This window comes from Ceratotherium simum, chromosome 5 (assembly GCF_057802395.1).
Source record: "Ceratotherium simum simum isolate JZ-2026a chromosome 5, ASM5780239v1, whole genome shotgun sequence".
NCBI lineage: Eukaryota > Metazoa > Chordata > Mammalia > Perissodactyla > Rhinocerotidae > Ceratotherium > Ceratotherium simum.
In genome coordinates, this window is record NC_141904.1 from 30,296,571 (window position 1) to 30,321,750 (window position 25,180).

A 25,180-nucleotide genomic window follows, 5' to 3' on the forward strand; every position below is an offset into this window, starting at 1 on the left:
GAGATATAATTAACATATAACATTATGTTGGTTTCAGGTGTACAACATAGTGATTACAATATTTGTATATATATTGCAAAATGATAGACACAATAAGTCTAGTGGACATCCATCACCACACATAGTTAAAATTCTTTTCTCGTGACGAAAACTTTAAGATTTACTCTCTTAGCAACTTTCAAATATACAATACAGTGTTATTAACTATAGTCACCATGCTGTATGTTATATCTCCAGGACTTATTAATTTTATAATTGGAAGTTTCATTTACCTTTCACCCATTTCACCCAACCTCTCCCCACCCTCAGCCTCTGGCAACCACCAATCTATTCTCTGTATCTATGAGTTTGGTTTGGTGGGAGGGTTTTGTTTTGTTTTGTTTTGTTTTTTTAATTTAGGTTCCACATATAAGTGAGATCATATGGTATTTGGCTTTCTCTGTCTGACTTATTTCTAATGCCCCCAGGATCCATCCATGGTATCACAATGATAAGATTTTTTTTTAATGGCTGGATAATATTCCATTGTGTGTGTGTATAGCACATTTTTCTTTTTCATTCATCCATCAATAGATACTTTTACATTGCTTCCACGTCTTGGCTATTGTAAATAATGCTGCAGTGAACATGGGGTGCATGTATCTTTTCAAGTTAGTAGTGTCATTTCTTTCAGATAAATACCCACAGTGGAATTGCTGGATCCTATGGTAGTTTGTTTTTCATAGTGGCTGCACCAATTTACATTGCCATCAACAGTGCACAAGGTTTCCCTTTTGTCCATATTCTTGCCAACACTTATCTCTTGTCTTTTTGATGATAGCCGTTCTAACAGGTGTGAGGTGATAGCTCGTGGATTTGATTTGCATTTCTTTGATGATTAGTGATGCTGAGCACCTTCTCATGTACCTGTTAGCTATTCATATGTCTTCTTGGGAAAAATGTGTATTCAGATCCCTCTGCTCATTTTTTAATCAGATTGTTTGTTTTCTTACTATTAAGTTGTATGAGTTCCTTGTATATTTTAGATATTAACTGCTTAACAGATATATGATTTGCAAATATTTTCTCCTATTTGGTAGGTTACCTTTTAATTTTCTTGGTAATTTCCTTTGCTATGTAAAAGCTTTTTAGTGTCATGTTGTCTCACTTATTTATTTTTGCTTTTGTTACTTTTGCATTTAGTGTCAAATCCAAAAAATCATTGCCAAGACCAATGTCAAGGAGCTTACCCCTAAGGTTTCTTCTAGGAGATTTATGGTTTCAGTTCTTACATTCAAGTCTTTAATCCATTTTGAGTTAATTTTTGTGTATGGTGTAAGATAGTGGTCCAGTTTCATTCTTTTGCATGTGTAGTGTTCTTTAAATATCACTTAGGTCAAATTTATTGATAGTGCTCTCCAAATATTCTACATACTTACTGATTTTTGTTTACATGTTCTAACTATTGTTGTGTATGTGTCTGTTTCTCCTTTTAATTTTGCTAATATTTGCTTCATTTATTTTGAAACTCTGTTAGGTGCATACACATTTAGGATTTTTATGTCTTCCTGATGAATTTATTCTTTATCATTATGAATCATCCCTCTCTAACTCTGATCATACTCTTTGTCTTGAAGTTTACTTTGCTGATACTTATATAACCACTCCAGCTTTCTTAAGATACCTGTTTCCATGATATACTTTTAATATTTGTTTTCTTTTAACCTGTCTTTGTATTTAAAATGTTACTTGTAAAGAGCATAGAAGTGGGACTTGTTTTTTTTCTAAATCCAGTCAGACGATTTATTCTTTTTAATCAAGTATTTAGTCCACTTACATTTAATGTATTTTGCTGTCGGTGGGTTTATGTGTAGCATCTTGCCATTTGTATTATATTTCTCCCATTTTGTCTTTATAACTATTTTTTTCTCCTCCCTGCCTTTTTTTAGGCAGAAGTTTGGGGGTTTTTTTATTTTTAGAAATCTGTTTTATCTCCTCTATATGTATACTAGCTATACTTCTTTCTTTTATATTTTTGTACTTGTTTTAGGGACTAGAATGTGTGTCTTTAATTTAATGCTAGTCTGCTTTGTTTTAATGTTATATCTCTCCAAGTATAATGTTAAAAATCTTACAGTGATATCTTTATATTTGCCCCTCCTGTCCTTTGTGCTACTGCTCTCATATCTTTTACATATGAACCCAAAGCACAATGTTATTATTTTTTCTTTAAGCAATCATTTGTCTTTTAACAAATTAAGAAGCAAGAAAAAATATTGTTCATGTTTACTTGTGTATTCATCTTTTCAAAAGCTCTTTATTTCTTCATGTAGACTTGTATTTCCTCAATAACATTTCACTTCAACCTGTAAAACTGACTGGAATGTTTATTATAATGAAAGTCTTCTGGTGCTGAAGTCTTTAAACTTTTGTTAATCTGAAGATGTTTCTATATCACCTTTGTTCTTAAATAATATTTTTGTTGGAATTATAGCTTGTAAGGTGTTTTGTTTCATTAATTTCGGTACTTTAAAGACATCCCATTTGCTTTCTGGCCTGCATTGTTTCTGATAAACACAGCTGTTATTCTTTTTTTGTGTGTGTGTGAGGAAGATCGGCCCTGAGCTAACATCTGCCAATCCTCCTCTTTTTGCTGAGAAAGAGTGGTCCTAAACTAACATCCATGCCCATCTTCCTCTACTTTATATGGGGCACCGCCACAGCATGGCTCAACAAGCAGTGCATCGGTGCGCACCTGGGATCCAAACTGGCAAACCCCAGGCCGCTGCCGCGGAGCGCGCACACTTAACCACTTGCGCCACCGGGACGGACCCCACAGCTATTCTTATCATTGTTCCATTGTATATAATGTGTCTTTTTCCCACTGGCTGCTTTTAAGACTTTTCTCTTTATCTTTTGTTTTCAGCATTTTCAATATGATGTGCTTTGGTGTGGTCTTCCTTGTAATTATTTTGTGTGAGATTCATTAAGCTCCTGGAACTTGATAGTTAAATAGTATTTTAGAATAATAATATGAACATTGTTGACCATTTTTGTTCAAATATATTTATTCTGCCCCAATCTGTCTCTTCTTTCTTTTGGAGACTCTGGTTACATGTATAATAAACCATTTTATGTTGTTCCATAGATCTTTAAGGCTCTATTCATATTTTTCTTTTAATCTTCTCTGTGCTTCACTTTTAGACAGTTTCTATTAATCTTTCTTCAAGTTCACTGGTCTTTTCTTTTGCCATTTCCAATCTGCTACTGATCTCATCCGGTGAATTTTTTGTCTTTTAAGACACTGTGTTTTTCAATGCTAGAATTTCCATTTGGTTCTTTTGTCATTTGCATATCTCTGTTGGGATTTGCCATTTGTTCACTCATTATGTCCATCTTTTATTTAAATCATTGAAAATATTTATGATATTTTTATAAAACCTCAGTGAGTCTCACCCTCTGGATGGGTATTTTAGTAGTTAGCTAATGATTCAATAATGAATCTTACTTGCTAATTCTAACATCTATGTCATGTCTGTGTTTCTATGTTCTGTTTTATCTCTCATGGTCATTTTTTTCCTGCTTCTTTTATTGCCTAGTAATTACTGAATGTATGCTAGACATGGTAATGCTGTGTTGTTGGGACTCTGGATTATATTATCATCTTTTAAAGATGGCTGAGTTTTGGTCTAGTAGGCTATTAAGTAGCTGGAGTTTCAGGTTGGTTTTAGGCTTTGAAGGGGAAAATCTAGAGTAGCTCTTAATATAGGGCTAGAATTGCCATACTTCCAAGGCATGACCTTTATAAAGTTTCACCTTGATTCTCTGGATATTCAACTAAGTCTACCCACTTTGAACAAAATTACAGTTTCTTCCAGTACTATGTGACCTTTGGAATCTTCATTCACCTCTTCACTCCCAGTAGCTATTCTCTGACAGCCCTCAGTGAGTCTCAACCTCTGCATGGGTATTTTTGTATTTAGCTAATGATTCAGTAATTAATCTTTTTATGTAGAACAAACTATTCTCAGATTTTTTTATGACTAGAAAATTATTGGCATTTGGGAAGGGGTTTATGAAATACTATTTAAAAAGGGACACATAGGGGCCGGCCCAGTGGTGCAAGCAGTTAAGTGCATGCGCTTTGCTGCAGCGGCCTGGGGTTCCTCAGTTCAGATCCCAGGCGTGCACCGATGCACCGCTTGGCAAGCCGTGCTGTGGCGGTGTCCCATATAAAGTGGAGGAAGATGGGCATGGATGTTAGCCCACGGCCGGTCTTCCTCAGCAAAAAGAGGAGGATTGGCAGATGTTAGCTCAGGGCCAATCTTCCTCACAAAAAAATAAAATAAAAATAAAAAGGGACACGTGAGCTGTTCTTTTAGGATTCATCAGAAAATGCAAGGGGACATTTTTGCTATTGTTTCTCTGGCTTTAACTATATTGCTCTTGTATTTTTTTGTCTTTTTATATTCCATCTGTTTAGGCTTTTTAAACATTTGTTTCTAGATCTTTGGATTTTATTTCTATTTTTAATATGTATATTTTAATCTAAATTTTTAATTAGATTTTAAAGTCAATTTATTTTGAGTATATTTTTTAAAATAGCATTTGCCAACTTGTTTAGACTCCATCATAAATCAGTTTAAACTCCTAAATATCAGCATTTTTGCAGCATTTCACTGAATACCATAATACATTTTTATGCATGAATCCTGGCAAACAAATCCTTTGTGTACTGTCCTTTATTTATTTATTTTTGTGTGTGTGAGGAAGATCAGCCCTGAGCTAACATCCATGCCAATCCTCCTCTTTTTTTTTTTGCTGAGGAAGACTGACCCTGGGCTAACATCCGTGCCTATCTTCCTCCACTTTATATGGGACACCACCACAGCATGGCCTGACAAGCGGTGCATGGGTGCGCGCTCTGGATCCGAACCCGAGCTGCCAGCAGCGGAGTGCGCGCACTTAACCGCTACGCCATGGGGCCGGGCCCTGTACTGTCCTTTGAATATAAAATAAGGCAAAGCTTGAAGCTCTGTTAGTTGGATAAGCTTCAAATTAATTGAATCCATTATTTTGTATGTGGCATAAGGCATGCATCATACCAGAAACAGAATACCAAGAGGTGATGACTGTACAGGTGCCACTTGAAGTTCAAAAATACTGGATTATTTTATCAATTGAGATTTGTTCATTGGCGAGCAACAGTTTCATCTATTTGAAGTATGAAAATAAAGCAGAATTTCTTTAACAAATGTAGCAAAAGCCATAGAAAACACAATTATTAGGCATCCTACCAAGAAGTATGAGGTAATCATTCTCAAGTTAACTTGTTTTGGGGTTTTGTTCTTTTTTAGTGATGGATCTACTTTTATACATCATGTCATGGGATGGGAAAAATCCAAATAAATTGATCACAAAGGATTTTCTAGATTTTGGTAAGAAGCACGTTTGGGGGGATCATTGATTTAATTTTGTTTCACCCCTGTCACATTTGTCTTCTTTACCTCTTCCTTTCCATGTTTACCTTATTGTGACTTCTCATCTATCCCCAGCTAGATTTTTGCTACACACTTACCCATTTAGTTAATTTCCTTTCTTCTTTCCTGAACACAAAACTAAAGATAAAGGCTGCCCATAAAAAATATGTAGAATTCCTTAGTCTTGATCAGACACCACTTCCTCCCAAATGATGAAATTAGAAATACTTGACTTCATCATCTTCTTTCTATTTTACTTGTTTCTGACCCAGACCCTCCATAATTGTCCAGAGTTTTTCCAAATTTGTTCCCATGGTCTTCATTCTGACTAATGTAATAAAATAACCTAGGGTGTAGCTGAACTTAATTTGCATTGTTATTGCATTAATCAAGGTAGGCTAAACTGCTGTTACAAATAGACCAAAATACGTAATGCTTAAAATTGATGGAAGTTTATTTCTTGTTTATTTAACAACCTATGATGAGTGTTTTGGTTGGAAGCCGCTCATCTCCATGTAATGATTTAGGAACTCAGGCTCTTTCCATCTTGTGGCTTTGCCATTCCCTACACCCTTGATGAGTCCGCGTGGTCAAGATGGATTTACCACATCCAGGTGTCTTGGTAGAAAAGAGAACATAACAGAGGGTCACTCTCCTCTTAATGGTCTGGACCCAGAAATGGCCCACCTGATATCCACTCATGTTACACTCTGGCTGTGGGAGTGGTGAATTCTAATTAGGCCTGAATCATATGCCCACCACTTGTCTAGTTCCTACCAGAAGAACATGGAATGGGCTATCCACAGGAAAGAGCAATTCTGCTATTAAGACAAAGAAAGTGATACTGGGCAAGACAACTTCAGATGTTCCATACATCTTAAAAGATTTCCCTTCCATATTTGTACACATATCTTTTGATATGATTCTCACAACCTGCTAAGGTAAGGAGATGATTGTGGTAACTTGGGACATCTCTCCTCTGGAATACTGTTTACCTTATGAAAATTTTGAATCAACTTTGAGTGACTTAAGGAAGATACATTTTTTATTGTGAGGTTAGGTGTAGTGGTTAAGATCATGCACTTGAGAAGTCATACTTCCTGGATTCAAGGCCAGGATCCACCATGTCTTACTTGTGTAACTTTTTTTTTTAATTGAGGTAACAATGGTTTATAACATTATATAAATTTCAGTTATACATCATTATATTTGGATTTCTGTGTAGACTACATCATGTTTACCTCCCAAAGACCAATTACCATCCATCACCATACACATGTGCCCTATCACCCCTTTCACCCTCCTCCCTCCCCGCTTCCCCTCCGGTAACGACCAATCTAATCTCTGTATCTGTGTGTATGTTTGTTGCTCTTGTTGTTTTAATCTTCTGCTTATGAGTGAAATCATATGGTGTTTGACTTTCTCTGTCTGACTTATTTCACTTAGCATAATACCCTCCCGGTCCATCCATGTTGTCACAAATGGCAAGAGTTCATTTTTTTTTTTATAGCTGAGTAGTATTCCATTGTGTATATTTACCACATCTTCCTTATCCACTCATTCGTTGATGGACACTTAGGTTGTTTTCAAGTCTTGGCTATTGTGAATAATGCTGCAGTGAACATAGGGGAGCACACATCTTTATGCATTTGTGTTGTGTAACTTTTTAATCATGCAACCTCAGACAAGTTAGTCTCTTGATGTATCAGTTTCTTCTACCATAAAATGGAGAGTATAATAGTAAATACTTAATAGGTTTGTTCTGAAGAATAAATGAGATAATACACATAAATTGCTTTGAAGAATACCTGGGACATAGTAAATGTTCAATAAATGTTAATTATAATAGTAATTTGTGATTGTTATTATTAGAATTATTAGTCACTCTTTAACTCAAGTACATACATGTTTTATAGGTGTGAACAATTTTTGGCTCTAAGAGAAAGCTCTTGACAAATATTAGATCTCAAGGATAAAAAACCACTAGAAAACTGTAGTATTATTTATTTAATTTCATGCCTCCTGCACTTGCTTTGCCTCCTGTTGGTATTTCTATTTGTTTCCACAAAAGTCAATATTTTCCTGTTTCTCCTTTTAAAATAGATTTTTATGTCTGGCATATAAACAGTATCTGATACAAGTGAAATTAAATTCTCCCAAGTGTATGATCAAAATAGAAAGGAAGGAATGAGCCTGAAATCATGGTTCATAGGAAAGTTGGAAAGGCCAATAATTTTGTTAGCAAAGATACTAAAAATAAGTAGGGAGGGAGAGAGGTAGAATGTCTTTGATAATTAGAGATTTCACAGTAGGGATCTAAGAAAAGGGGTCAAATTCATATGGATAAAAACATTATTTGGCTAAACTTTTTGTGACCAAGGAAGAGCTTCATTTGGTTTTATATTAGCTTATTCACACTTCTCCTTGCTGTCTTCTCAATCAATCCTCCAGTGACTTGATACACCATGTCTAATTCTTCATAAATCAGCTAAACTTTAGAGTGATATTGACAGTGGCTTTGCCGCCTCCATTGTTTTCTGTCAAGAGTTTTATTCATCTTCAAAACAATTTGCCATGAACGCCCTTGTTTGCTTGCCACACTGGCCTTTGTTTGGGCTGAAAACTTTGATTTATAACTGTATAAAATTAATGGCTGTAGGGTAGGGGAACTATAGCTCATGCTCCTCCTCTTTTAATCTAGCTTTGCCTAGAAATCCATGTAGTGGAGCATTCTCAAGGGAACCGGGCTGGGAAATTTTCCATATACCCAATGGGAGGCCATTAATCATGGTGAGGAGCGTGTTTGTGAAAGTAAAGAAAACAAAAGTCAGACCACCTCAAGATGTCTTATCCAAAGAATAGATGTTAAGCTAATGTATTCATTGTGGGGCATTTATAAAGAAAAGCTGAGCTGTTTGGTGAACCAGATAGATTTGCTTCTCCAAAAGCAAAATTTGACATCAGTACTTCAAAATATTAAAATTGAAAAGCCACTCCAGAGTCCCTGATAAGTTGCTCAGTAGTTGACTGGGGAGCAGTTGAAAGGTCTTTTTAAATGGCACAAGTCTCTTTGTTCTAATGATGAAAAAAGAAGGAAAATACGGGGGGGTTTTTTGGCAGCTTCATCACAATGTAGCTTGCGGTACCTGTCATTCTAGTATTTGCTGAATTTAAGGCCATGTTCTTCTCACCCTGCCCCCTTTGGGTTTTACTAATTCAAAAAGAGTCAGTGAAACTCTCTAAGTTGCACATTTCTTTAGGGTGCAAAGATTGATACTAAGTTTCTGAAAGTAATTAGAGATTCTTCACAAGGGTTGGAAGAAAAGAGCGAGCCAATTTTTTTCTTTAATATTCATGGTGAAGATATCAGACTTTATAATTTATTTTTGGTTTATTTTGGTTTTCCTCCCTAAAAATGACCTTGCCAGCTAAAGATATTTCATGATATTTCAATAGCCTACTCAGAAAAAAAAATTATATATATATTTGCAAATGAATTATGATGCCAAAATTAGAGTGATACATCATTAGATACAGTAAATTTTAGGTGGTTTATACCAAGTATTTTAGTGTTTGAGAATGTTGATCCAGCAGGGATAAATAAAGGAAGTAACAAAGAAAATCAAAGAGAGTTGTAAGCAATGATAGTGATTGGATCATATCCCACAAAAATATCCCAAATTATGACAAGCGCTATATTGAAATACTGCATAATATCAGTTCACTCTATTTACTGAGTAAACAGCTCTTACCATTGAAGTGGTCTGAGGCAAGCCTGTTGTAATTCGTCTTTTCATGCACCTATTGATATAGGCATTATTTAAGATTGTTTTATTTTGCATTGTTTTATCTCAGTGAGTTTAGGCAATAGCAAGCCTCTCCTTGGAAGAGAAGCCAAGAACGTTTTCAATTCATTTCCTCCTCTTTAAAGGAGTTTAACTGATAAATAGTTCCCATGTGAATGATGCTCAAGTCAAAGTGGAAATACTGCTTTTCCTAGATTATGTTCCTTGTTAAATCAGAATCCTTTGAAATTAGGAGAAAGACAGTTCCCAGATGTGGGTACATTAGCACTCAGAGTCTCCACTCAATAACACAAGCATCAACGGGCCTTGGAGAACAAGCCTTTAACGTTGACCTGATGTGGGACGCAACTTCAATCCAGGTCTCCTGATGTGACTTATCAGAAAAATGTTCATTAACCAAATGACGGAAAGCAGTAATTAAAATCCATAGTTAATCTGAATGAAAGCACAAAATAACACAGACTAAGGACAACTTTGAAGGATTAAAAATCCATTTACTTGAAAGGGACCAGAGACAAACTCTGAGCTAGCTTATCGTCAGAAAGAACTTGGCACCTTTGCATATCATCAGAAAGAACTTCATTCAAAATAAACCCCCTATAGAGATGAGAAGTATGCACTGTAATGTTTTTTAGTTCTTTCTGGGGAAAAAAACGTTAAGTATTTGAGGAAAGATTCTAATATATGATATTTTTAAGCCTTTCCAAACTTCTGATATTTGTTCTTCATTCTAACAGCTTTGCATTTCAAAACCAATATTAACTTATTTTGCACAAATGTTCTGATCTTAAGAACTATTTCACTACCTATGTTCAGTGTGTAACTTCTCTCCCTTAAAAATAAATCTCATCATTTTACTCACAATCCTCTCTGCTCTTAAGAAGTTACAGCTTCAGAACAAAATATCGTTCCGGATGTTTTTCATTGAACCACCTTCCTATTGTCTGATGCTGTCATATAATGTGGATGTTGTTGCCTTGGGCGACAGATTTTTTTATTAGACTTTTGGGATATAGTCCCTTAATATAGAGTCGATGAAGCTCTTCTCACTTCCTGCATAAACAGTTCCGATTAGGCAAAAATAAAATATTCGTGGTACTAAGGATACAAAAATGCCCCCCAAATAAAGTATAATATTTTAATCATAAGCAAAGAAGTTTCAAAAACAGCCAATATGCCCTTAAATGAGTAACTGCTGTATGGTGTATCATAACAAGCATCTCTTGTTCAAATTCACACTCCATTTTTCACGTGGGGGAAAGAGATGGTTTCCTTCAAGAAATGTTTAAAATAGTCCATGATCTCAAAAGTACTACATACATATTATTAAAATATGAAGCCTATTGGCTGTGTTCCAGAAAAGCTGAACTAGGGTAAAGGACATAATGAACAGTCATAGCTTTGCGTGCAATTATTTAATTGGGGAATAGATTTTTCTATCACTGTCCCTAGCAGTAGCAGCCATTTGATCCCGAGGCTTGGATTAAATGTTTCATCAGTAGTGCCTATTTAAGGATCTTTATGGAACAACCAGTTGGTCCCCTGGGCAAGCCCATGTCAACTGCAATAAAGAGATCTGCACAAGTGAGTGAAAGGTATTTTTTTTACAAGATGTACAGAGAACTGAACATGCACCGTGCTATCTGGATGCTTACTGAGGTTTGAGGGTCCACTGTCTCCTGATGGCAAAGGTTGGCAGCTAAACTCAGCTTCTCCAGGGGATTTTGTGATTTCATTGGGAAAATGAATTCTCAAGCTACTGCCCTCTTTCTAGGCACAGGTAAGTCCTTGGAGAACAGGAAAAGTGTACAGAAATTGTAACTCGCCTTTCGTTTCCGGGAAACAGCTGCTACCAAGCCAAACCTTAAAGTGGACAGCTCATGGCTTTATGCCTTCTACAAAATTCACCATCTGTTTCACATGGGGTAGATGTAAATTTTATAGACTTCCCAATTATCTTTCAGTTGATTTTAGTTTGAGTAGATTTTTTCCCACTTACTCTCTGAGCAGTCGTCGACATAAATGCACGCTGCTAAATATGACTGGAATATTTGTGGAGTGGGCACTAAAAGGCATTTGTCACATTAAAACAGTTGAATATGTTTAAAAGCATTCTGGAAATTGAAATCTGAACATCTGTATAAAAAAAGACAAAAAATATAATCTGTTGTTGCTACTATCAATAGCCGTGTAAAAAGATTTAATTTGGGGTTTATTTTTCCCTCTGTGATGCTGGGATCCAATTGGTGTGGTCTGCGTATTCTGCAAGTTATCTCAGAATTTATAAAAATGCATCCTGCAATGTGGTTGAATCAGAAGATGTTGTGTGAAGATTTATTTTCGGGATGTGGGGATGTGTTCAGGCATGCTGTTTCACTCAAATTAAGAAACCAGTTGAAGCACAATGTTCTTTTATAGGCTTCTAGTATTTGGATAATTGAATGGCTATGCTCTGCCTCACCATAGCTTAAGAGACATCTTTCGGAGATGGGAGAAAAGTGAAAACAAGTGCTTTTACAGCCAGTCTCCAGGAATCTGCTGACACGGCTCTTAGGAGAGAGGAGGCGGTCCCTTTGGTTGCTTAGAAAAGTTCACAAAATCTTTCCCATCTGTTAAGTGATGGCAAAAAAGGATCCAACCAAAAAGGTTGCAAACTATTGTGATGTTTGAGCTCTTTTGAGAACAGGATGGCCAAGCAAATACTCCAAATGCCTTTTTCTCTTAGTTTCTTGTGGGACATTTTGTTTGTTCATATGTTTGCCCAAGACCTTAAAAAAAATAAGGCTCTGCTCCCGAATAAAGTATCTCTATTCTGCTAATTTGTAGGCAAGCATTGCTCCAGAATTTAGAGAAAACTGGAGTAAAAAGTTGTCTCTGGCTTTTATTTTTGCTGTTGTTTCTAGTACCACCTTTCCCAGTGTGGGAAGAAGAGCTGCCATCTCTGTGCTCTCTAGCCCCGTCCCCATGCCACCAAAAGCAGATTGTTCCCTGGAAATTTTCATCTTTGACTCAAATTATATGCTTGCTTCTTTTTTTCCAGAAAAATGTAAGACAACATTTACAATTGTGCAGAAGTTTTTTGGATACTTTATTTATGATAAAATATGCCTCTGGGAAGTATGTCGTCCTGCTGTGTAATTGCTGTTGGTTATTGGGACATTTTTCCACTGAATGGATTCCCAAACAATAGTGTCACCTGAACATGAGTTCTAGGTATGAGGGGGGATGTTTGACGCAAAGGTCATTTTTCCTTGTGCCCTTATTTCAGTGCATAATGTTAACTTAAGAGGCGGGGAGAGAGGACTGAGCCTACAGCTCAGAACAACTGAGACGTTCCTTATAGCGTTACAGAGATGTGGGAGAAAGGGGATTTTAAATTGCAACATTCCAGTTGCCATGCGCAACTAAAGGGCACTCTGTCCTCACTTAGCGCACAAGTGTTGCTCGAAATGGTGTTGACTCTGGATTAGTCTCATGTCATGGTGCCCCTTGCTCTGATACAGGTGGTAAATTAGAATTCTCTTGCTCCTAGTGGACATGTTATTCTTCATGATAATTGCTGCTTTCTCCACTGGAAGATTAGCTTTTAGTTGTTTCATATTTAGTTATGTGATCCAGCCCTACGTAATGGCTCTGATTTTTCTCCTATTATACAAGTATCCGGATGGGGATAGATTTGTTTGTTGTTGTTTTTATTTTAATTTTTATCAGTGAAAGTAAGGAGTGAGGACCCCTCAGGACCTCCTGTGAGCATGGGGCTTGTAAACCATCAGCACAGTGTTCATAGACTAAAATATAGGGCTCCTCCTGTGACTAGCATTATGCTGGGATTGAAATATCTTTAGAGTACCTGTCTCTTCCTTGCTAATGCGTGATGAATCATTCATACTCTCATTCATTTATCAAATACCTACTATGTGCCTCTGTTGGGAGTGCAGGGATGTTTAGGATAGCTCTTCTTAAACTTTAATGTGCATTCAAATCACCTGTGGTGTTTTTAAAATGCAGATTCTGATGCAGGAAGCCTGAGGGTCTTCAGTCCTGAAAAGCACCCAAGCGGTGTCCATGCTCCTGGTCTGTTGGTAGCAAGAGTATAGGACACCGTCCATGAACTTACAGTGTATCAGATTCTATGTGGACTTGCACAAATAACAGAGCACGAGGAGGAGGGAGACATTTAGCTAACTTCCGTCACCTATTACGTGCAAGTTACATGCTATGCTAAATGACCATGGGATGGTCCCTGATCTTCACTCTACCCTCTACCTGGTTTGAGAGACAGGCATGTAAACCATTCATTGCATTAGAGTGTGACAGATAGAGCTGTGCACCAAGATGGCAGTGGCATCAAGGGCAGGGAGCAGCTTTGCATGTGTGGGTCAAGGAGGCATCACAGAAGTGACCTTGTTCATCTAGGTCTTGAAGGGTGAGAAGTTTCCAGGATGATGAGGTTGGAAAGTGCCTGTTCAAAGGTCAAGAGGCATGATGTGGCACAGAGTGCTTGAGGGGGCTCACAGTTCCTGGGGCAGGAGCTGCACCTGTGAGAGGATCAGGACATGCAGTTCATATTTTAAAAAATACTGCCTGTCATATGCCAGGCATTCCACATTTCTTAGTTCTAGTCTTACAACAAACCTGAAAGGAGGTAGTATTTTTCCCATTTTTCAGATAGAGAAACTGAGGTTCAGGGAGATTATGGAACTCTTTGGCAGGTGTACAGCTTGTCAGAGGCTGGGCTGGATTTCAAGACCAAATCTTGGTAATATCAAGGCCCTGGCTATTGCCCCTCTGCCAAGCTTGGGGAAGTCAGCAGAGGCCAGATGACAAAGAGCCTTGTAAACTGTGCTAAGGAGGTTAAACTGGACCCTATGAGCAGTGGGAAACCTTGGAAGACTTTTAAATAGAGAGATGGTATTTGGATTTTTGCAAGATGATTCTGGAAGCTGTATGGAAGGTAAATTAAAAGGGGCATTGTGGAAATAGATGAGAAATTGGCGATTATTAAGCACCCAAAATTGTCAGCCCATGAGTGCTCTAGAAAAACAGGAACCTCATGAAATTCAAGGAGTTTACAGCCTATTCCAGGAGAAAAAACATATATACATGAAACAAAATATCAGATACAAGCTCTGAAGTTACCCCTAAGTTCAGACTAACCACCAGTACATACAGTGTCTGAGGAGAAAACCAGCTTGTGGGTGGGTATTGTCCAGACACAGGAGGAAAGGATGGTGGAACTCCATAATTCTAAGGACTCTGCTGCCTTAAGATCCAGTGTTGAGTTGCTTAAACCAAGTTGAATCTTCACACACCCACAATTGTCTATTGTCTACTTATGAGAGATCTATTTGATGCTATTTTCCAGCCTTTCCACCATTAATTTCACTAACCTGGTAGAAATTCTTCTTAAGGGGTTGCCTTCTCTATATCAAGGGATGATGCCATGTGTAGTATATACATTCTTGCATTGCTTAACAATGGAGATACGTCCTGAGAAAGGTGTTGTTAGGCAAATTCGTGGTTGTGCAAACATCATAGAGTATGCTTACACAAAGCTAGATGGTATAGCCTACTACACATCTAGGCCATATGGTGCTAATCTTATGGGACCACCATCATCTATGCAGTTCGTTGTTGACTGAAGTGTCATTATGTGTTGTGTAATGATACACCCATCAAATATGCCATAACAGTCATTTCTTGAGCATCTGTTATGTTCTGGGCAAATAGCAAAATTGTACTGGAGGAACCCTAGGAGGAAGGTAATGTTATTCTCTTTTTACAAAGGAGGAAACTGCAAGCCAGAGCAGTTAAATTAACTTGCTCAGGTCACAAGTGAGTCAGAATCAAGGTGCTGACCCAGGTCTTCCTGATGTCAAAGCCCTTGCATCTTACCCTTGGCAGCACTCCTCCCTTGGTATGCCCTATGTCTCTGGGCTGCTTCCTAATTTTCAAAACCATTCTACTTGTTTGATGTATTTTTCTTGCTACTCATGCTTGAGAGGAAAGAAAAGGGATAGTCATCTCTTTTGATGGATGAGAACAGAGAGACTAGATAAAAAGAAGGATTGTACCCAAGGTCAAAATTAATAAGAACTGCTCTTTCCTTCTTCTTCTGGCCTCTGGTCTAATGCTCTTTTCCTTTGTCTGCAGGTCTCATTACAAGGTTCAGTTATTCCTAAACTTGGCTGTATATTGCAATCACCTGGAGATCTTTGAAAAGTACAAATGCCTGCATAGACATTTCTGATTTCCTTGGTATAAAATGCCCTGGAATTTTAAAAGCTCTCCAGGTGATTCTGAGATGCAGCAGAGTTTGGGAACCATTGCCATAGCTTTTGAGATAGTAGGTTTGGGATTGGTTTAGAGCAGTGGTTCTTAAACTGTGGTTCCTGGACAAGCAGCATCAGTACCACTTGGGAACTAACTAGAAATGCAAATTTTTTTGGGTTCCACACCAGACCTATATATCAGAAACTCTGGGGGTGGAGTTCAGAAATCTGTGTTTCAACAAGCTTTCCAAGTGATTCTGATGCAAGCCAACCCCCTTGGCCATACTTCCTCCCAACAGGTTTATGGTGTGGAACATGGTGACCAGCTGTCGGCTATTTTTACTGAGGCCAGAGCTCAGGGGAAATATATTTAAACCCAAATGACAGTACAAGGCATTCAGATTTGTATTAAAGATGGATTTCCTGGTAGTGTAGGTTGCCAACTGCAGGAATAAAAAACTGAGGGAGGATTTTGGAATCTTTCTGGGGGTGGTCAGAGAACTGTACCATCAAACAGCAAAAAAGGAAAAGGAAGAAATGGGCCTCTGGAGAAAAATGAAAGCAATAAGTATTGTCATCTGACTTCACTTTAGTCATTTACAGTCCTTCCTTCCTGTGCTTTGAAGTTAATGGTGATGTCTTCTTAACTTGCACCTTTTGTTTTCTCCTGAAAATCTCAATGCGGTTGAAATCTATGTCTTCCAAATATTTCCGTACTTACAGCAGAAAGCAGACGTTCACTGCCTGAAAAGTGAAGGGCTGGGTTATGGATGGCAAAGTGACTTCTCCACTGCCTCTTTCCCATTAGTCGGCTACTTAATTGGCATCATTTCCCTGATACCGCAATTATTTTTTTTCAACATTATAATTTTAAGTAACTCAGTATATTAGCCAATTTCCCTAATGCCCTTTGTTGCGTGTTCATTCAGTGTGGCTGGTTTTTGTCATATTTTTCAAGTATTCCCTACTGGACTTCACTCAGTAGCTGCTTGGGTTAGGTTTTATTGGTTCTTATAACAATGGTTTGTGAAACAATTAACAGTCAGGCACATTGGTGTGGGGGAAGTGTTAATGGGATATGATTGTTTAAACTGAGAACTTGTATGAAGCCCCAGGAGTGGGGAGAGGGAAGGGAAATATTTATGCAAGGCTGGATACCATTGGAGACATTGTGGGAGAGTTGGGGGAAATCTCATCTAAATTTATTGTACAGATTCAAAAAATCCAGCTGTTTGACATTAGTCATTAGTCACCAATTCTAAGATGCTTTATAATACATGCAAAATATTCTCCTGTAATTTAGTAAATAATTTATTATTTTTAGTTGTACCATTTTTCAACCAATAAATGACTGAGTTTTGACTTTGATGCCATTTGACTTTTTCTGTTTCCATCGTGTAGTGAGGAACCTATGTTTGAAAATGTGGTGAAAACGCTGAGGAAAGGAGGCAAGGAAGGGTGGGAAGAGGGCAGTTTAGCCACCTTTACCCGGGCTGGGTGGGTGTTTCACCTCCTAGTATCTCAAGATGATTAATCCGGGGGTGGACCCTGCATATTAATCATCTGTCAGCTGAGGCTCCTGGGAAGACTAATCTATTTATAGATGAAATAGTGTCAGAAAAGAATAGGCCCCTCCATAGGAAAATGGCTTGGTAACTACTTCATCAGCTAAGAGGCGATATGGGATATAAAATGATGTTTCTTGTCAAGTTACCTGAAACCTCTCAGATAAAGCCTTCCCTAACCTGTGGGACTGAATAAGGAGGGACAGACAAATCTTTATTACCAGCAGCTGAGAATAAAAGGTATCTCAGCACATCTTTTAACCCTGCTTTATAGTTGTTTCTTCTAGTTCTTTGTAGTGATTTAGCTAAAAGGGTACAAGTGATTTGAAAGGTAGAAGAAGAATAAACAGTTAGTGACAATGCAGTAAAGATTCTGCCCATGATGTTTCCATTTTTGTACCGTAACACACCCATTGGAACAAGACAATACATGGCTTGCTAGACAGTGCACTGAGACTCTTCGTAGAGAGAAACCAAAGACCATTTGGTGACTGCACCCAGCAATTTAAAGCAGAGAAACTGAAAGAGAAGCTAAAAACGAAAGAACAAGAAGCAGCATAGGTTAAAATAGAAATCTAGCCAACGCATATCCCCAGGGTATGCTTTGGATAACCTGGAAACATTTAGTGTATTACTTGAATGTTTTTATAAGATATGGTTTAGTCAGGAGAGGGGAGGGAAACTGATTTCACTAACACTGCATATGAAAATATCTGCAATCAAAAATACTTTCCACTTTGTGATGAAAAACAAAAGTGACCTCACAGGGACAATGCCACCTGTAAAGTGACAGTAGACTCCTGGGCATTCCCCCAACCAAGTCCCAACTCTGGTTGAGTCACCAACTCACTGCTCTGACCTCTTTAGGCTCAGTTTCACATCCACGTCTCAGGGCATGAGTGATTCTCCTACTAGGGAATGTATTTTTCACCTCCCTTTGTGCTCATCCAAATCTTACCCCTATTCATGAATTCAACTCATGAATTCTAAGCATGGACTGCCTGCTGATGTTAGGCTAGACTCAAGACTAAGAGGTAGAACAGCAATGCCTGCACTTGAGTTGCTTGCAATCCTTTGGAGATTCAGACATGGAAATAACTGGTCCAGAGTACCATGTGATAAGTACTGTCAATTTTTGTTTTACTTTTGATGGAATGTAATATACATGCAGAAAAGCGCACATGTAGTGCTGTGGCTTTCACCAAGTGCATTGAGGCACTGTAGAGGGAACATCCATGTGTGCCTGAGGACTCTGGGGAGGCTTCCCATGGGAGGTGAAGCTGGAGGTGAGACCTGAAGATCGAGTAGTTATTTATAGGCAGGTAAAGGTAGGTAGGGGAAGAAAGGGTGGATGTTCCAGGTCAATAATTCTTCCAGCCCAGGATTTCTATCACTACTCCAGCTCTCATTGATCAACTTCTCTTCATCATAACTAGTTACCCAAGTTATAGCACAGAACTTAGCAATCAGAGACCTCTAACATGTAGTGTCTCCCAAGCTTGTTTTTTTCCATGTTTGTCTTTATTCACCAACTAAGTGAGGTCAGGGAACAGGATGAGTTAGAGTACTTCCTGCCTGTGTAACCTTGGGTAAAGTATTCTAGCCATGCAAGATTCAGTTTCCTTATCATAAAGGATTGCTGGGAAAAGATGAGCCTAGATCAGGATTGGCAAACTGTGGCCTGTGGGCCAAATCCAGCTGCCACCTGTTTTTATGAATAAAGTTTTATTGGAAGACAGCCATAGTCATGTATTTACACATTGGTGATGGCTGATTTTGTGCCACGACAGAAAAGTTGAGTGGTGGCAGCAGAGACTGTCTGCCCACAAAGCCTAAAATATTTACAATCTTGTCCTTTACCGAAAAAGTTTGCTGATGTCTGTTCTGTACATTTAGCATGAGTTTATTATTTTTGTTGTTGTTAGTCCTGGCTAAATCAATTTTTTTTTTTTTTTGTGGGGAAGATCAGCCCTGTGCTAACATCTGCTAATCCTCCTCTTTTTTTTTTTTCTGAGGAAAACTGGCCCTGGGCTAACATCCGTGCCCATATTCCTCCACTTTATATGGGACGCCGTCACAGCATGGCTTGCCAAGCGGTGCGTTGGTGCACGTCTGGGATCCAAACCAGCGAACCCTAGGACGCCGCAGCGGAGCGCATGCACCTAACTGCTTGCGCCACCGGGCCGGCCCCTGAAACTATTTTTTAATGCCTCATATATGATCCTCCTCCTCAACACCAATGCACTACCCCTGCATCCAACTTAAATTATAAATGCTCTTAATTTTATTAAGCTTGTTGTTAAAGAAATTCTTAAAAATGTTTTCCTCTAAGATACTGAAGATGCTACAACCCTATAGCATCCCTACTTTGAGTGGCTGGAATGTCGGCCCCATGAAAGCAGGGGTTTGGTTCCACTTACTGCTGCAACCTCAGCACTTGGCTCTGTGTCCAGCAGAGAGGAGGTATCCAAGAGTGACTCTGGGGAGTGCAGTGATTAAGTAGTCATGGCTGGAGCTGGTGAGCATACAAGGAAAGCAGAACAGGTAGGCACGCCTCAAACCCCTTTAAAGAAAGCAGTTCAATTGTCCAGCACCCCAAGGAAAATGGTCCCTATCCTTCTCACCTTTTCTGCCTCCTTGACCAAAGTCCAATGTTGCCTGTCCATCCTTGCTTCAGGGGAGACATGACCTACTGCAGATGGTAGGTTTTCTTATGTGGTGTTGGGTAAAGAGGACGGCTAGGTCGCCAGGACAAGCTTTCAAAGGAAAAATATTAATGTAACACAATATGGGGGCGGGCCCCGTGGCTTAGCGGTTAAGTGCGCGCGTGCTCCGATACTGGCAGCCGGGTTGGGATCCAGGGCGCGCACTGACACACCGCTTCTCCGGCCATGCTGAGGCCACGTCCCACATACAGCAACTAGAAGGATGTGCAACTATGACATACAACTATCTACTGGGGCTTTGGGGAAAAAAAAAAAGGAGGAGGATTGGCAATAGATGTTAGCTCAGAGCCGGTCTTCCTCAGCAAAAAAAGAGGAGGATTAGCATGGATGTTAGCTTAGGGCTGATCTCCCTCACAAAAAAAAAAAAAAAAAAAAAAGAATATGAACAGGCGGAGTGAAACATTTCATTTATCATGTCTTAGAAAAGAAAAACTTACCCGGGGAAAAAGTTCATCTGAAAAATACCAAGATTAAGATGCATATGTATCATTGAATCAAATTATATCTTCTTAGAGATTATTATACTATTAACATTTTTCCATTACTGTCAATTTTCCTCTAACTTTCTCATGAGTGTTTTCAGAATTAAAAAAAAAAGGAAGGCTTTCATTATGCAGTAGATGATGCCTAAACATTTGTGTAAAGGTTTTATCGATGTGTCTGTCCATGGAAGGCCATTGGAGTCCTTCATTTTGGCCTTTCCTGTCTTTGTTTCAGTTCTCCAGTTCTCAGTGATCGTGGACAGATCTGAACATGGTGCATCTCAGAAGTGCGTCTAGAGAGATTGGTGTACCTCTGCCTGCATTGACTTTCCTCCGTTTCTGAGTGTAGTCTCGATTCACATATGCAGGAAAGCTGTGGGAAGATATTAGAGGCTGATGGTAAATGCTTTTCCTTATGGACCACCTTGGCTCCTGGGCTTTTTGGTCCTGACTCAATTCAAAATATCATTTCCTAGTTTCACCTGGACTTGTTCCTACTAAACAAAAGCAGTACCTTCTTTGCTTTTTTCACCCCCAAAACATCCAGCTAGCCTTCTAGGAAGTAAGAGATGATGACAGTATTCATTCCTTCACTCATTCCTCCATCAAATGGTTACTGAATACTTCCCATATGCCAGAGAACATACTGACAATCAAAACAGACAAAATTTCTGTTTTTACATTTACATTCTTGGGGGTGGGGAATAAACCAACAATAACTGAATAAATAGCAAGTAAAGGAAATAAGTGATAAGTAATATACAGAGAATTTAACATGGCAGTGCTTGATTAGAGGAACAAATTTAGGTGCCATTTAAGCTGTGATCTAGACAACAAGAGGGGGTCAGCCATGCAAAGATCAGGAAGAAATGTGTTCTACATGCAAGATTTAGCTGATGTCTAGGGTATACTTAGATTTTTTAGAAAAGTGTTTGAAAATGCATGGTTTAGGAAAAGCAGAGAAGACTCTAAACTCAGAATAATAAAGCCTGAAGCATAATCAGGCATCTGATTCTTAAGAATACATGGATCTTCCAGTAGCATGACCAACCGTGTTGTTTTATTTTCCTTTATGTGTTTCTACTGGACAGAAGGAGTGGTATTAAACATAGTACGTATGGTCTGGCAAGGGAAGGTGACTCTGCTATTTATTATCATCTTTCTAATTCAATTGGCAATACCAGCTAAGTTTAGAGCAGAGTCAAATTTTTAGAATGAATTTGAAGGGATCCATAGGCATTTTCATCCTGTGATTATTGTCCCAAATAAACTAGGAGATTCTGGTCACCACTCGGGAGGTGTTGGAGAGAACAACACATGGGTTATTATATACCAAGAGGTAAGCCATCTCCCACATGCTGGGTGAGGCTGGGAAATGGCAAGTGGAGGAACTCAGATAATTACACTCAGGTTGAGATTCGGTTCCACTCATCAGTCACAGTCTCCAGTTAGCTCTTAGTTACCACCCCAGAGCTGGAACACAGATCATGCAATTGGATTAGAAAGGCAAAAATAGAGTTAATGTGCCTCATATAGAACAAATTTAACAGTAGTTGGGGTGATTATTGGGTTTATTTGGCAGAAGTTCATCTCTGGAATTTCTTGACGTCATCTAGGGAGTTTCTTGGTACTGGCAGGTCTTGGATCTATATTAAGAGTCAATGGAGATTAAGCTTAACCAGAAGGTGACAAGGGTCTTTGGTGGCTAGAAGGTTCCCTTCATGGCACTTCTAGTTTCAGGAAAGATGCTGGATGACCTTTACCGTATCTTAGCCTGTGAGAATTCCACAAGCTTCCTGGGAACCGATAATGGGAGCAGAATGTGCAAATGAGAAGGAAAAAAGTAATAAACATATACAATGAAAGGTAAAACCTTCCTTCCCTTGTTCCCATCCCAACCATCACCACCTGTTATTTTCCAAAAAATATATGTAAGAGAAAAATTGTCTTATCTAGAATATACATATATCCTTGGAAATTGTAAAAATCATATATAATATTAATATATACATATCTTCTATATATTATATGTAGTGTTCTGAAAATTGCTTTTCCACTTAAAGATTTATCTCGGAGACCTTTCCATATCATTACCTATATATAGGTCTACCTCATTTCCATTTTTTTAAAGGCTGCATTGTATTATTTTGTGTAGTTATACCAAAATTTTTTTAACCAGTCTTTAATTGATAGACCTTTATTTTTATTTTTTATTTTTCTATTGTAGTCAATATGGCATATCCTTGGCATACTCTTTTGACTTTTTCCAAAGAATACTTTGCAGTGGGATTGCTGAATCAAAGTGCATATGCATTTCAAATTCTCAAAGAAAATTGCAAATAGCCTCTCAAAAAGCTGGTACCAATATATGTTTCCACCAATAGTGTATGAGGGTCTCTCCCTCCCCAAATCCTCTTCCATCCTGGGTACTTTCCAATTTTTATATTTTGGCTATTCTATTATGTGAAACCCTATGTCTCTTTGTTTTGATTTGCATCTCTTCAAAATAATTCTGATGAAAATATAAACCCTCAAAGGATATGGAGTTTGAGAGCGAGGTCTGTTGTAAGCCTAGTACAGGTTTATGGTCCTTTATCCAACACTCTTGGGACCAGAGTTATTTCAAAATTCAAAAATTTTTCAGATTTTGAGCACTTACATGTATAGGTACACTCCCAACCCAGTCTGGGCTAGCACTCTCTAAGCAAGCATGCCGATACTTCTGCAGCAAAGTGTATAAACGTCTCCACACAGTGGGCTAAGTAAAGATGATAAATAACTTCACATCAGTTCAGGAAAGGTTCTTGCCGTGAAGTAAGTTTGGATTGGATAAGATTTTGCCTCCAAATGAGTTACGAAAAAATTTTGGAATTCAGAGCTATTTGGATTTCAGAATTTCAATTAAGATATTGTGGGCTTACGGGGATGGCCCAGTGGTGTAGTGGTTAAGTTCATGCACTCTGCTTCAGTGGCCCAGGTTCACAGGTTCAGATCCCAGGCATGGACCTACACACTGCTTATCAAGCCATGCTGTGGCGGTGTCCCACATGCAAAATAGAGGAAGATTGGCACAGATGTTAGCTCAGGGACAATCTTCCTCAAGCAAAAAGAGGGAGATTTGCAACAGATGTTAGCTCAAGGCCAATCTTTCTCACCAAAAAAAAAAAAAAGGTATTGTGAGCTTATGTAAAGAACTGCTTCATGAATAGAGAAGGAAGGAGGCTCATCTAGGGTGAGAAGATGGCACAGAGGTAGAATCTTCTACCTGACTGTGAGGGCAGGCTGAGGATACTGGCACCATGCAAAGGTAGCTAAAAGGAGCTGCCCACACAGTCTGATTGTTTCCCTTGTTTCTTTAGTTTTCTTTGGGCAGGAGCACCTTTGCACCATTGGCCAATGGTTGACCCCATTATTGGTCATGAAACAGTTTGAGGAGATGTGCTAAGGACGGGGTGAGTGAATGAGTACTTCACGAGACATCAGAGGTGATGTGCACCATTGTGAGTGTCAGGGGAAATGATCTCCTCATTCTCGTAATTCCATCATTGAATCTCCCTGCCTCCTTTTTCATGGTTATAGATGATGACGTAAATGACCCAAATGTAAGTGTCTTGCTTGAGACAGAAAACGGGAAAGACCTTAATCTCTTGATGACTCATAGTCATTGCCAAAATTCCTGCAGTCTTCAGCAGGCTTTTAAGAAGCATACTAATTTAAGAACAGATAGATTTGCAGAAATCATGGAAGATTTGTCCCCAGGAGAGAGAAAGCTGTCCTTGAGCAAGGGGAAGGAGAATAGAACTGAAAACAATACAAATCTTTTTTTAGTTAATCCTCATAATAACAGTTTCTGGAGATAAGTAACTTATCAGTGTCACTCAATTCAATGAATTGAACATTGCTACTATAAAGCAAGGCATACCCACTTGATAAAGTCAGTGTCATAAACAGAGATCTTTTCTGCCATGGTGAATGGCAGATCTGAAATTTAAACCCAGGGCAGTCTACCTTAGCCTTCCACTATTCCTACCTTTTTTCTTTTGATAAATTTCATCAATTCAATAAGATTCCTATTGTGAATTTATTCTGTTTGCTTAGAAATGACTGTGTAACGAATTGTATTGGGAAGGATTCTGAGGCTGAAGCCAGGTCCAGTTACCAATTAGCAGTGTATTCCAAAGAGACAGGCAGGAGTGGTATGGGGTTTAGGGGGGGCAAATGTGCCATACTTTTGCTATCCCTGGACTGGTTCATCTTTGAGATCCTTTACTACCTCAGAATTTTGTAAAATACACATTTATTTGAAAATATATCAAAAAGTCTCATTCTGGTTGATATCATTGGTCAGCAGGGAAATGCAAATTAAAATCACAGCGTGATTGTGGCCAGCCCGTGGCCAGCCCATGGCCAAGAGGTTAAAGTTCTGCCCACTCTGCTTCTGCGGCCTGGATTCACAGGTTCGGATCCTGGGCACTGACCTACACCACTAGCCAGCCATGCTGTGGCAGCGTCCCACATGCAAAATAGAGAAAGATTGGCACAGATGTTAGCTCAGGGCTAATCTGCCTCAAGCAAAAAAAGAGGAAGATTAGCAACAGGTGTTAGCTTAGGGCAAATCTTCCTCAGCAAAAAAACAAAAAAAAACAAAAAATCATAGCATGATTATATCACACACATACCCGAATGGCTAAAATACAATACACAGATAATACCAAGTTTTAGTGAGGACATGGAGCAACCGGAATTCCCATACGTTGCTGGTGCAAGTATAAATTGGTACAACCATTTTGGAAAACTGTCAGTATCTACTAAACCTGAACATGCACATATCTTATGACTCATTGATTCTATGCCTAGGTATAAACCTAAT

At 38.6% G+C, this 25,180-nt stretch overlaps 1 protein-coding gene across 8 annotated transcripts in view; it reads left to right on the plus strand.

The window, feature by feature from the left end:
- RARB (retinoic acid receptor beta) overlaps positions 1-25,180 on the plus strand; it is a 704,914-nt gene that overhangs the window by 243,885 nt on the left and 435,849 nt on the right. The window contains exon 4 of one of the 8 annotated variants that reach the window (XM_087430625.1): positions 20,546-20,709. The exons of the other annotated variants lie outside the window; for them this stretch is intronic. The gene's annotated coding sequence lies outside the window, so the exon portion shown is untranslated. The remainder of the gene's footprint in view (positions 1-20,545; positions 20,710-25,180) is intronic. 8 annotated transcript variants of the gene reach the window in all.